Source organism: Corvus moneduloides, chromosome 1 (genome assembly GCF_009650955.1).
Source record: "Corvus moneduloides isolate bCorMon1 chromosome 1, bCorMon1.pri, whole genome shotgun sequence".
In the NCBI taxonomy this organism is placed as follows: domain Eukaryota; kingdom Metazoa; phylum Chordata; class Aves; order Passeriformes; family Corvidae; genus Corvus; species Corvus moneduloides.
In genome coordinates this window covers 2,666,729-2,678,408 of record NC_045476.1, presented here as the reverse complement: position 1 = coordinate 2,678,408, position 11,680 = coordinate 2,666,729, and the positions used below count along the sequence as shown (strand labels likewise).

The 11,680-nt window shown below is 47.6% G+C and overlaps 1 long non-coding RNA gene across 1 annotated transcript; it reads left to right on the top strand.

Moving 5' to 3' along the window:
• The first annotated feature begins 109 nt into the window (after positions 1 to 109).
• On the top strand, positions 110 to 2,440 carry LOC116437227. Its single transcript, XR_004237217.1, has 2 exons — positions 110 to 518; positions 1,137 to 2,440. It is a non-coding gene; the product is annotated as an uncharacterized LOC116437227 (long non-coding RNA).
• Positions 2,441 to 11,680: the final 9,240 nt, after the last annotated feature.

Below are 11,680 nucleotides of genomic sequence, written 5' to 3'. Positions count from 1 at the left end.
ACGGGGCCGGGACCGGGGCAGGGAACGGGGCAGGGACCGGGGCCGGGAACGGGGCAGCGAATGGGGCAAGAGACCGGGGCAGCGAACGGGGCAGGGAACGGGGCTGGGAACGGGGCAGGGACCGAAGGCGGCTGGGGGTCCCTCGGGATGGGGGTGGCCTGTGGGGATTGTACGGAAAGTCCCGCTATGAAAAGCCTGTGTCCATCAAGGAGACAGAGGAGTGCAGCAACTTTATTCGAATAAAGGGAGAGAGGCCACTGGGGAGGGGTTTTCTCTCTCGAGGTTTCGGAGGGCGCAGCCTCCTTTTATCCCAAACTCCCGGCCGCTCGTTGCCCTCTTCCTTTCCCCATTGCTGAGGTACCAGGAAGGTGCAGCCTTCCCGGATCGCCTGCCACATATTCTCCCTTAAACCTGTCCTTTTTCCCCAAAGTTCAGAAACTCAGCTTCGTGCGGCTCCATTTCTCTGTTTCAGGAGTCAGGCTGTCTGGGCTCCGGGACAAACCTGCTGCCCAAAGTTGGTAGAGACATTAAGCCCCTTTTCCAAGACATTAACACCCATCCCCTCACCCATGGAATTGTTTGTAAAGACATCAGCACATGTCTTCCCTATCAGGAATGAGGATGGGGATGGGGTGTGGGGATGGGGTTGGGGATGAGAATGGAATGGGGACAGGGCGTAGGGATGGGGATGGGGATGAGGCTGCAGATGGGGATGGGATGGAGGTGTGGGGATGGGGATAGAGATGGGGATGGGGTGTGGGGACAGGGATAGGTGCGGGGTGGGGGATGAGGATGGGGATAAGTGGGGATGGGGATGTGATTGTGAAGATGGTGTGGGGATGCAGATGGGCATGAGGATGGGGATAAGGCTGGGGATGGTATCTGGGGGCCTTTGGGTGGAAGCACTTGTCCAGTTGAGCAGTGGGAGCTGCGCCAGAGCACCAGCAGCAGCCAGGGAAACAGTGGGATTTTTCCAGTGTTCAACTTGGACACCACAGCCGGCTCACCTGGCTCTCCTGGCACCTGTGGTTGAAATCAAACCGTGCTCTGTAGCTCAGTTCTTGTGCTGGTGCTTCAAGACAAACTCAGTACCACTGTGCATCCCAGATGACAGATGGATTTTTCTTTTTAATTAGGAGCTGCTGCAGAAGATGAACTGGGATACAAAGCAGATTCTCATCTTCATTCCTTATAGGGGTGCCAGGCATATAAACAAGTCTGGAGGCTCTAGCCTGACATGGTACCTGGGCCTTGTGGTTGTTCATATTCATGGAGTTGTTCAGCCTGGAGAAGAGGCAGCTCAGGGGAGACCTCACTGAGGCCTTTCAGAACTTAAAAGGGGCTTATAAAAAAGCATTAGAATAACTTTACATGGTCACATAGTGATAGGACATGGGGAAATGGTTTGAAGTTAAAAAAAGGAGAGATTTAGATTAGATATTGGGAAGAACTTTGTCCCTGTGAGGGCAGTGAGGCACTGGCACAGGTTGCCCAGAGAACCTGGGGCTGCCCCTGGATCCCTGGAAGTGTCCAAGGCCAGGCTGCATGGGGCTTGGAGCACCCTGGGATTGTGGAAGGTGTCCCTGCCCATGGCAGGGTGTAGGACTGAATGATCTTTGATAATTTTCCCAAACCCATATTCTGTGATACCATTCTGTGTTTTTCATTGCAGGTGTTGTGGCAGTAGCACAACACAAACTGCTCTCCCAGGACATTCATCTGAAAAACAGCAGAATAAGAAGAGCAAACAATAAATCATTCCTGAACAAGGGAGCTCTGAACTCAAAAATCTTGACGTGGAGATGTTATCTGAGCGTTACTGAGTTCTTGCTGTCTCTAAGCAATAGCTGCACAGTTCAGCACCACGTGCAGTGAATAACCACTGATGTTCTGCTGCTCCTCTGCTAGCTTCCACTCCCCATGAAAATATCCCACTGCTGCAGGGCTGCCTTGCTTCACAGTCTGACCATCCCTGCTGAGGGTTGCTGCTTTGGACACATTCCACTATCCCAGGTTGCTCCAAGCCCTGTCTAACCTGGCTTTGAACACTTCCAGATTGAATGCTGAGTCCAAATGTTTATAAGGAAAAATATTTCCATCTACACGTCAGCAGTGATCTACCCAGTGGTGCAGGAGAGAAACAAAAAGCTGATTTTTCTCTTGCCACAACCCCAGCTGTAAGAAATGTGAACAATGAGGCACAGAGCACCACTGAAGTTCCAAAGAAAACAAGGTTACATGCAGACAGACTTGAGCCAGATAAGCTGACACAATCTGTATCCCATATGAGAAGCTTTGCCAGGGAATTTGAAGCCAATCTTTGCTTCCATTTTTAAGCAGAAAATCCTTATGTCAAAAAAAAAAAAACCCAAACCTGTAGAGAAAAGCATGGACTGAGTATTTGGGGCAAAAGACATAAAAATAAACATGCACCACTGAATATTGGAGTCTTGGGAGAATCTTTCTGTCTTTAGCACTACAAACAAACAATCAAAAAACCCCACCAAACGACCAAATGCAGGGCACAGTCTGAAATGGCAGCATGGTTTGAATATATTTCAAGGTTTCCTTCCTCAGAGTGCTGTGGAGTGGGCTCAGCACACATTAGAAATGGCACACGCAGGGTCAGGCAGCCCAGCCAAGGGGATCAGACAAACTCAGGCAGTATTCCCTAAATCCCAGGGAGCCGTGGAAGTGTCAGCCAACATGAGCAGGGCCTTGCTGTGAAAATACCTTGCAGTTATTTCACTGAATGGGTTTTTAGGCTGTATTAAATGCAAATTAACTTCTTCTTGCCATGGCATGGGGGTTAGAAAGAGGCAGGGCACGCATCTACTCAGCTCCCCACAGCACTCAGGAAAATGTGATTTTTTGACTGACCCCCTGTTTGAATTATCCTGCTAGCCACAGAACAAAAGACTGCTTTATTAGATTGCTTGCCTCCAGGATTTTCTCAGGATTTAATGATCCTAGCCATGACTGGGAAAGAACAGAGCATGGCAAATACCGTAACTTTCCCTAAAATTTTAAATTAAACTAGAAGAGAGCACAGTGACATGCGAAACCCTTGACAGCTTTCTGGACGAATACAAGCTGGCATTTGGTAGTTGTGTTAAAATAGACATAATGGCTTGTTAGAGCTCCAGTGTCTTCACCAATACTTCCTGAGTGAGCAGGAGGGCTGGACACAAATCCTGGGTTTAAAAGGCCACAGTGCTGGTTCCAAAGTAAATAATTGTGAATTACTCAACTGACAGCACACAGCTCTGCCTGAAAGGAAAGGTACACCCTGGTCTGAAAGAGAAGGCTCTGACAGGTTTTATGCCTTTCACAAACACATATTTATGGTATGTGAATGCACCTTGTGTGTCTCTGAGTGGTGGGGTTTATATCTGAAGGCAGGTTTAGACAAAAGATAGGAAAGAAATTCTTCCCTGTGAGGGTAGTGAGGCCCTGGCTCATGTTTCCCAGAGCTGTGGCTGCCCCTGGATCCCTGGAAGTGTCCAAGGCCAGGCTGGACAGGGCTTGGAGCACTCTGGGATAGTGGAAGATGTCCCTGCCCATGACAGGGATGGAATGGGATGAGCTTTAATGTCCCTTCCAACCCAAACCATTCTGTGACTCTGTGACCTTAGATACGCAAACAGTGAATCCAAAGCATTGCAAAGTGGGGGAGGAGTGTAACATTAAAACCTCAGCATGCTCAATTTTACACCTGTCCAGGAACCACAGCCTCAGTGAGAAGGTGCTGGAGGAGATATCAGTCACTTTCTGGGTGGAGATTTGATGTCTTACCCATGATAGCAGACCATGATACTCCTGTGACAGCGGCTGGCAAGACCAGGTAGCTCAGGACCTTCTGTAGCAGCCACATCTCTATCCCACACTGTCAGAAGGGAGACAGGATGTCATGAGAGATGTCATTAAACATTTTGTGTCACCAATACAACAATGCAAGACCCTGGCTGAGCTCTACATTCACACAGTAATGACAGCCCCCAAATCACATCGTAATGCTCATTTCATTTCTTCCCAAAACATCCGTGATGGAGGAACATAGGAAACAAAGCCTTAAATTTGCATTCCCTAGGAATTTGGGAAGCAGATTCATTAACCTCTAGAACAGCTTATTTAATACTACCGCAGGAGGTAAATCCTTCTATTTGCTGTATATTATTGCAGAAGAACATGTCATAATTTGTAATCTAAATCCTCAATCTTGTGAGCATTTGATGAGCATGTGGGAGGTTTATTTGTCTGATTGTTCTCCCTGAACTAAATGCATCCATGCCTTTAAGAAATGTAATGTTGGCTTTTTTAAATGTGCTCAGGATATAGGGTTTGTTTTAATATGAGAAGAATCATTAAATAATTATTCAGCTTTTTCATATCCATGTTAATGGTTTCTTGTTCTATATAAATACTATCACAACGGCAAAGGGACAGATGATTCAGATGGAATGTGTAAGTAGTTTTCAAAAGTATCCAGAAGCACATGTCAAAGAAAGAATAAGTGATACTTCCCCCACGAACTAGAGTTTCCAACTACTTTCATCCCAGAGAATTCAGTGAACCTTATGTGGTTTTCCTACTTGGTAATCCTCAGCAGGTCTGTCCAAAGTCCTGTCTTAATTTCCTTTTTAACCCCGGAAAGCTTTCTACATCCACAACCTCTGGCAAGGAGTTCTAAGGTTCAGCTGTCCACAGCATGAAGAAACATCTCTTCTTCCCCTGTATTAATATTGAAACATGCAAATCCACACTGACCTTCTTTCCTATGTTTGTTATTTGGGGTTTTCTAAATTATTAATTTACCCCGAGTTCTCGTGGTTTTGCCATGTTATCATGGCTTACATACGGATAATTTCCATTTTCCTGCTGTCACTGTCTCAAGAACGCTGAGCAAACCCGGAGCCTCTGGGCTCCCTCTTCCACTCCCCGGCTCACACTCCAAGGACAAAGAAAGCATCCGGATCCTCGAGGCAGCTCTCAGTGGTCTTTCACTTTCTGCCCAGGTTTTACAGGAGGTTAAAGTGGCTTGAAGTCTTCTGACACCCTGCTGCTCGTCCCTGTCCCGCTCTGCCACGATGGTTTTGGTGAGGACAGCTGCGAGGCAGATCAGAGACCGGAGCCAGAAAAAAAGAGGGGATGCACCTACTCCTCCCTGTGAGCTCTGTCAGCTCCGTGCTCGGGTTCAGAGCGGAGCCCCGGGGCAGGCGGGGCAACCAAAAGGGGCACTTCAGCAGGAGGTGAGAGTGTTTTAAGCTTTGAGGAGGTTTCACGTTACGTTCACCCTGGATTCAAGCAGCAGTTCGGAATATTTTTATCAGCAGGGAGCCCCGAGTACTTTGACTTTTAAAAGCCTGAACAGCATAAGCAATAAGCCAGATGTGCCTTCTGTGCTAAATGCAGCCCCATCACCGGGGTTTCATTCTGTGTCCATTTGCAGTCCATGTGAAATGGGGACTAAAGGGCATGATGCCTCTGGAAAGGGAATTAATAATCAATTACACATTTATACTGGCAAAGAATCTCACCATTTTAATACTTAAATGAACAGAGTGGGAATAAGCTTTGATTTTTTAATTTTACTTCCTACTTCTCTCTGCTGGGAAGAACTGCTTGGCAAGGCAGGGCAGGCAGAGCCGTATCTGCATCCCAGCTCAAGCAAGGACCAGGGGCAAGGCATTGTGCTAAAACAGAGCACTCAAGCCCAGAGCTGGCAGGTTCACGGGCAAAAACTCCAAGCAGGATTTCTCAGGTTTCCACAGCAGCCTGATCCAATGTTACAGCTGCCCTGTGCCAGGGCTGACCTGAGCACCTGCAGCTAAAGTCCTGGGAGGGGCAGGGAAGAGGCTGCAGAACCTGCTGGTGCACTCAGGGCTGTGACAGTCACCTCCTTTCTCATCATTGTTTGTCCCCACACCTTACAAAGGTCACTCTTTGGAGAAGCTGGTGTGAAACCCTTGGCGCACAGACATCGTCCCTCACAGGCCAGATTCACCTCGAGGTATCCAGGGGCCACCGGTTTGGGGTGCAATGATGTGTAGATGCTCCCAACAGGCTCTGCCTGGGCTGGGATCACACCAATGGGGCAGACAGCAGGGCAGTGACGTGGCAGCATTTCTGTCCCCTTCAATGACCTGTCAAAGGGCCATAAAGATGTTCTGAGGGCTGGAGCACCTCTGCTCTGGAGCCAGGCTGAGAGACTTGGATAAGAGAATACTCCAGGGAGACCTCAGAACCCCTTCCAGGGCCTAAAGGGGCTCCAAGAGAGATGGAGAGGGACTGGGGACAAGGGGCAGGAGTGACAGGACAAGGGGGCTTCCCACTGCCAGAGGGCAGGGATGGATGGGATATTGGGAAGAAATTGTTCCCTGTGAGCGTGGGCAGGCCCTGGCACAGGGTGCCCAGAGAAGCTGTGGCTGCCCCTGGATCCCTGGAAGTGTCCAAGGCCATGCTGGATGGAGCTTGGGACAATCTGGTCCAGTGGAAGGTGTCCCTGCCCATAGCAGGGGGTGGCACTGGATGATCCCTTCCAACCCAGGCGATTCTGGGATTCTATGAAAGATGTTGGCACTCATCCGGGACTGTGGCTGAGAATGAGGAGGAGAATCCTGTGTCCAAGGCAGAGGCCTAATCCTGGGAGTGCAGGACAGAGACTGAGCACTCAGGTGCTGAAGTGACCTGGAGGAGAATGGAAATGCAGATGAGAACCCATATGAGCCTCCCAAGAGTCCAGCAGATGCCAGACAAATCCAAAGCATCGAGGCAGGTCCAGGAAGCCAGGAGCAGGTCAGGATCATCAAGGCACAAGGCAGGGCACAGAGAGACCTCAGCACCTCTCAGGCAAGAGAATGAGCTTCAGTGCAGCTCCTGAAATACAGGAGACCTCAAACAGGTCCTCCCACACAGCACAGAAGGACCCAAGGCTATGGCTGAACCCTGTCAGAGCTCCCCCCAGCACAGGCAGCCACAATTCCAGGGGAGGGAGGAGGCTGTAGAGCCCAGTGGTGCATGCAAGGCCCTGATGAAGTCTCCCCTCTCCCTGTACATCCTCTTGTCACGCTGCATTAACATTTAAGACCAGACAGAGGCCAGGAGCCTCTACAGCTGACCAGGACTGTGAGGGAGATGTTTGCAGCTTTGTGCTCCTTAAAACAGAGTCTTCCTCTCTCTGTTCCCTCTCCCCCTGTCACTCACAGCATCTTCAGGTTTTAAAAGTCATCAGCTGCTTCATACTGGAGAACTCTGGTGTTTCTTGGGAACTAACAGGTCACTCAACACTGGATAAATGTTATGACAGTTCTTCCACTAAAGAGCTGTCATTCCTCCTCCTCCTCAGGCAGTGCCGTGGCAGCTGAAAGCACTGACAGGGCATAGTGTAAAAGCTCAGGCATTTTTCTGCCCCACAAGTAATTTAATTGACTGTATCTCTACCTGTAAATGAAAAAAGTCAGGGTTCATCCTCTGACCTGAGAGCAGGGTTTCTGTTGATGTAGCTGAACTGTGCTCGTGTTCTCCCCACAGGACAGGCTGGCTCCTTCCTTCTGCTGACCAACGGGAGCTGTTGGTCCATGGCTTTCTCAGACCATGCCTGAGCCAGTCAGGAGGTGCCAAGAGCATCCCAAACCAATGCCACCAACTGCACAGTAACAGATGTCCATACCAGTGTCTGACCATCTTCACTGGTTTGGAGATGTCCCTGTAGCCCTTTGGGTGGATATGTACCTAATTCTTTGTATTGATCCTAAAGAGGTCTCATTTTCTCCTCTGATTCCCAACTCAAAAAGGGAGAATTTTAAAGTATCTGCCATCCACAGGTTGCTGACTTTTACTTCCCCCTCTTACATGACAACTTACCAGACTCAATGGAGAAATACTTGGGGAAAAATCCAATCCCAAATGAGGTCAGATGGAACAATTTCCTCATCCCTTTTAGCTCTCAGTATCTGAGGATGTGGGTGCTGATACTTCTGCCTTTTCCAGTTGGTTTTTTTTTTGCCTAACCTGTGTCACCGATCAGTCTGGCTGAGCTGGAGGTCCAGCTTTTCCCTCAGTGCCAGCATGTAGGAATGCATCACTTCAAAGAGGCAGGAATGACCTTGGTTTGCAGCATCTCGCTGTCCCCTGTGGCACTGTCAGACACCAGATAAAGAGCCTCTGTGCTTGATGAGTGCTCTTGCTTTCTCCGAGAGAGAAAGAATATTTCAATTTCACAGCCTGAGTTTCCTTTGTTAACCCTTCCCCACCTGCTCTCAGGGTATTTTCATTCTCCCCAGTCTCCAAGAAGATTCAGACTGCAGGTTATATTTGACTAATTAGCAGTAGGCAAATATGCAGTTTTGTAATGTTCAAAGAACATTTTTCCCCTGGGGATTTTTAGGATTAGTGATTTAGAGCAACAACATCATCCACCACACAAATACACCCTGCTGTAGCATCGTCATGCTGAATGCACAGCACTGGAGAGCTGCAAATTTAAAAAAAGCTTATCAAAAGTGGCCAGGTATAATTAGAGGGGGAGTTGAGGTCTGGCAGCAGCAGCCAGGAGCACCAGAGCTCACAGCCCCTCTAAAATGCTGTTGTTAATGAATCCTGGGGACAGGATTAACACAGGAGGAGGGACTGTGGCAGCTACAGTGACACTTCTGGTGTAACACACCCTGCTCATCCAAAGAGAGAGTAACAGTGGTGCCACTGCTCCCTCCACACCTGCTTCATGTCCCTGTCCGCAGGGATGCAACCTTTGAGGTGTCTCATGGATTCATTGAATCATTTAGATTGGAAAAGATCTCTAAGATCATCAGGTCCAGCCATTAACCCAGCACTGCCACATTCACCACCAAATCATGTCCCCAAGTGCCACATCCACCCATTTTTTGAACACTTTCAGAGAAGTGTTTTACTACAATGTGTAAAATACGAGGTTTTAAGGTTCGAAATTCTGGAATAAGGGGAAACCAAGGAAAATCCCAGCTTGCTTTCCAGAGCAAAGGTAATTTGTAGATATCATAACAGGAGAGTAGAGCAAAAATATGAATCCCTGAAAACATTTTCAAAAAAGCATCTCAGCTGTCTTTGCTTTAAAAATCTTATAGGCTTTGATTTGAGTTTAGGATCACTTGGGGTTGGATTTGGGGGATGAGCATCTGGAGGTGATGTATCACAGATACCACAGAAACTGTGCCATGGGCAGGGACACCTTCCACTATCCCAGGCTGCTCCAAGCCCCATCCAAACTGGCGTTGGACACTTCCAGGGATCCAGGGGCAGCCCCAGGTTCTCTGGACAACCTGTGCCAGGGCCTCACCTCCCTCTCAGAAACTTTCCCATCTTGCTCCCACATCCATTAAGACCACACTGCAGCCTGATCCAGAGAGCTGCTTCCTGAGCAATGCCCACACATCCCTTGCATTCTGCAGAACAAATATTTGGTGGGTATTAAGCAGGGAAGGATGTAGGAAATGACAATGTACTCACATTCACACAAATCCCAGAAGTCAGGGAAGGAAGCACAAGCTTACAAGTGGTTGCAATGTTGTTTTCTCAATTTTCCTCCGAAGAGCCCACATTTCAGTGCTCTCAGCAAATGACGCCTCTGCTCACAGATATTGTTTCTCCCAGAAACCTCCCTTCTAGGACAAAGCTCATCCAACCGTGGCACTACAGCACTCCAGTTACTCCTAATCCAAATTAACTTGTCTCAGTTTTCACACATCAGATACCACCAGTGCTGGTAACAGCCCATAAAACTGCAAGGGAGAGACCAAAGCACAGGGAAAATTATTCGCAAAGTCTGCTCCATTAGGGAGAGAACAAACCAAAAGAAAATCACCAGCCTCAGGAACAGAAAATGGGCTGTGTCCCTCAAACACGATGCTTGCTGGGAATAATGTGGCATATTCATGCTGACTTTTGCAAACGCTGCAATTACTGTCTGGCTGCCCTAAATAGTCACATTTATCTCGGGAGACTTTCTCTGCTCTGTGTGATTTTTCACGGCTCTTCCTCTGAGCTGTTTGCTCCCCGGCAGAGTTGCTTGCATGCTCGTTATTTTTATGGTTTTCCCCTTCATTTCCCTGTAAGTAGAACAGCAAATAAAAGGTGTAGAGAGGGTGTGAGCGAGTTCCTGCCAGGGGTCAGTGGCAGCTCAGTCAGGCCAAGCAGCAGAAGGTGGTTTCTGACAGCAGATTCATCCTACAATTCTTTGAGACAAGTCAACAGCTGAGGTTGACTTTAGAGAAGGAAAATGATTGATGTGGTGCTCTGGCAGGAAAATGGGAAGAAAATTAAGGCAGAGACACAGTTTTCTCTCAAGAAATGAATTGTTTTCACCTCAGAATTAAAGGACACATTTTTCCCATTTTTAGCACCAGGAGAATTTGATTCAGCCACACTTCACTTGTCAGTGCCAGCAGGGATGCAGGAGAAAATGTGACCATGGAGGTGTGATTAAATACCCTTTAATGAAGTTTTCCTATTATTTTCCTTGGCTCATATGTTTTAACTAGACCCAGGTGCATCCAATGTTTGGGTCAGAAATTATACTCAAAACTTTTTCTATTCTGTGGGTTTCAGTTTGGTCAGCTCTGCAGGTGTGGACCAGTAGCACTGAACTGGCCAGCACTTTACAGAATGTGGAAGAAACATTTTCTAGTGCAGCCAAGATCTAAAAGCCGAGGCATAAAGAGTCATAGAATGGAACCACAGAATTGTTTAGGTTGCAAAGGTCTTCTAAAATCAAAATTAACCATTAACACTGCCAAGGTCACCATTAAACCATGTCTCTAAGTGTTACATCTACACATCTTTTAAATCCTTCCAGGAGTGGTGACTCCACTTCCCTGAGCATCCTGTTCCAATGCCTGACCACCCTTTCCATGGAGAAATCTTCTCTAATATCCAATCTAAACTTTCCCTGGTGCGACTTGAGGCCATTTCCTCTCGTTCTGTCACTGTTCCCTGGGAGAAGTGACGAACTCCCACCTGGCTGCACCCTCCTGTCAGAGAAGTGAGAAGGTCCCCCCTGAGCTTCCTTTTCTCCAGGCTCAACAGCCCCAGTTCCATGGGGTTTATCTACAAACCTATATGTAGGTTGACAGCTGTTTCTTGCCTCAGAATCTGAGGCTGAATCTGTGCAGCCACTATTTTATTGATCCTGATTTATGTTTATAGACATTGTGTGATTTTATCACTCCTTCATTTACCTACATCCATTAACACTTCCACATCTCACTGTCTAGTTAGATACCAACTGGCAGCAACAGCTTCACGGCTGGAATTTCCCTCATTCTGTTCTTTAATTCACCATTAAAACTTCATTAGTATTGTGATGGTAAAAGGCTTAGTTATTCATTATTATTCTCCCAAAGGCCAGGCAGATACCCTGGACAAACACTTGGCAGATTCAAGCACCAGGACTAAATCTAATAGGGTGATGCAGAATGTAACAGAAATTATTTCCCAGCTGATCCATAATCCTCCATCAGAACAGCAACATTTATCTGTCTTTGACTGACAGGAACACACGATTTGATCAGGACGTCCAAGCTGCAGGCACAGGATACCTCACCTACATGACACCTGCAACAAGATGATCTTTAAAAGGTCTGTTCCAACTCAAACTATTCTATGATTTTCTAAATCTTTCTGTGGTTTCTCACATGGCCAATCCTAA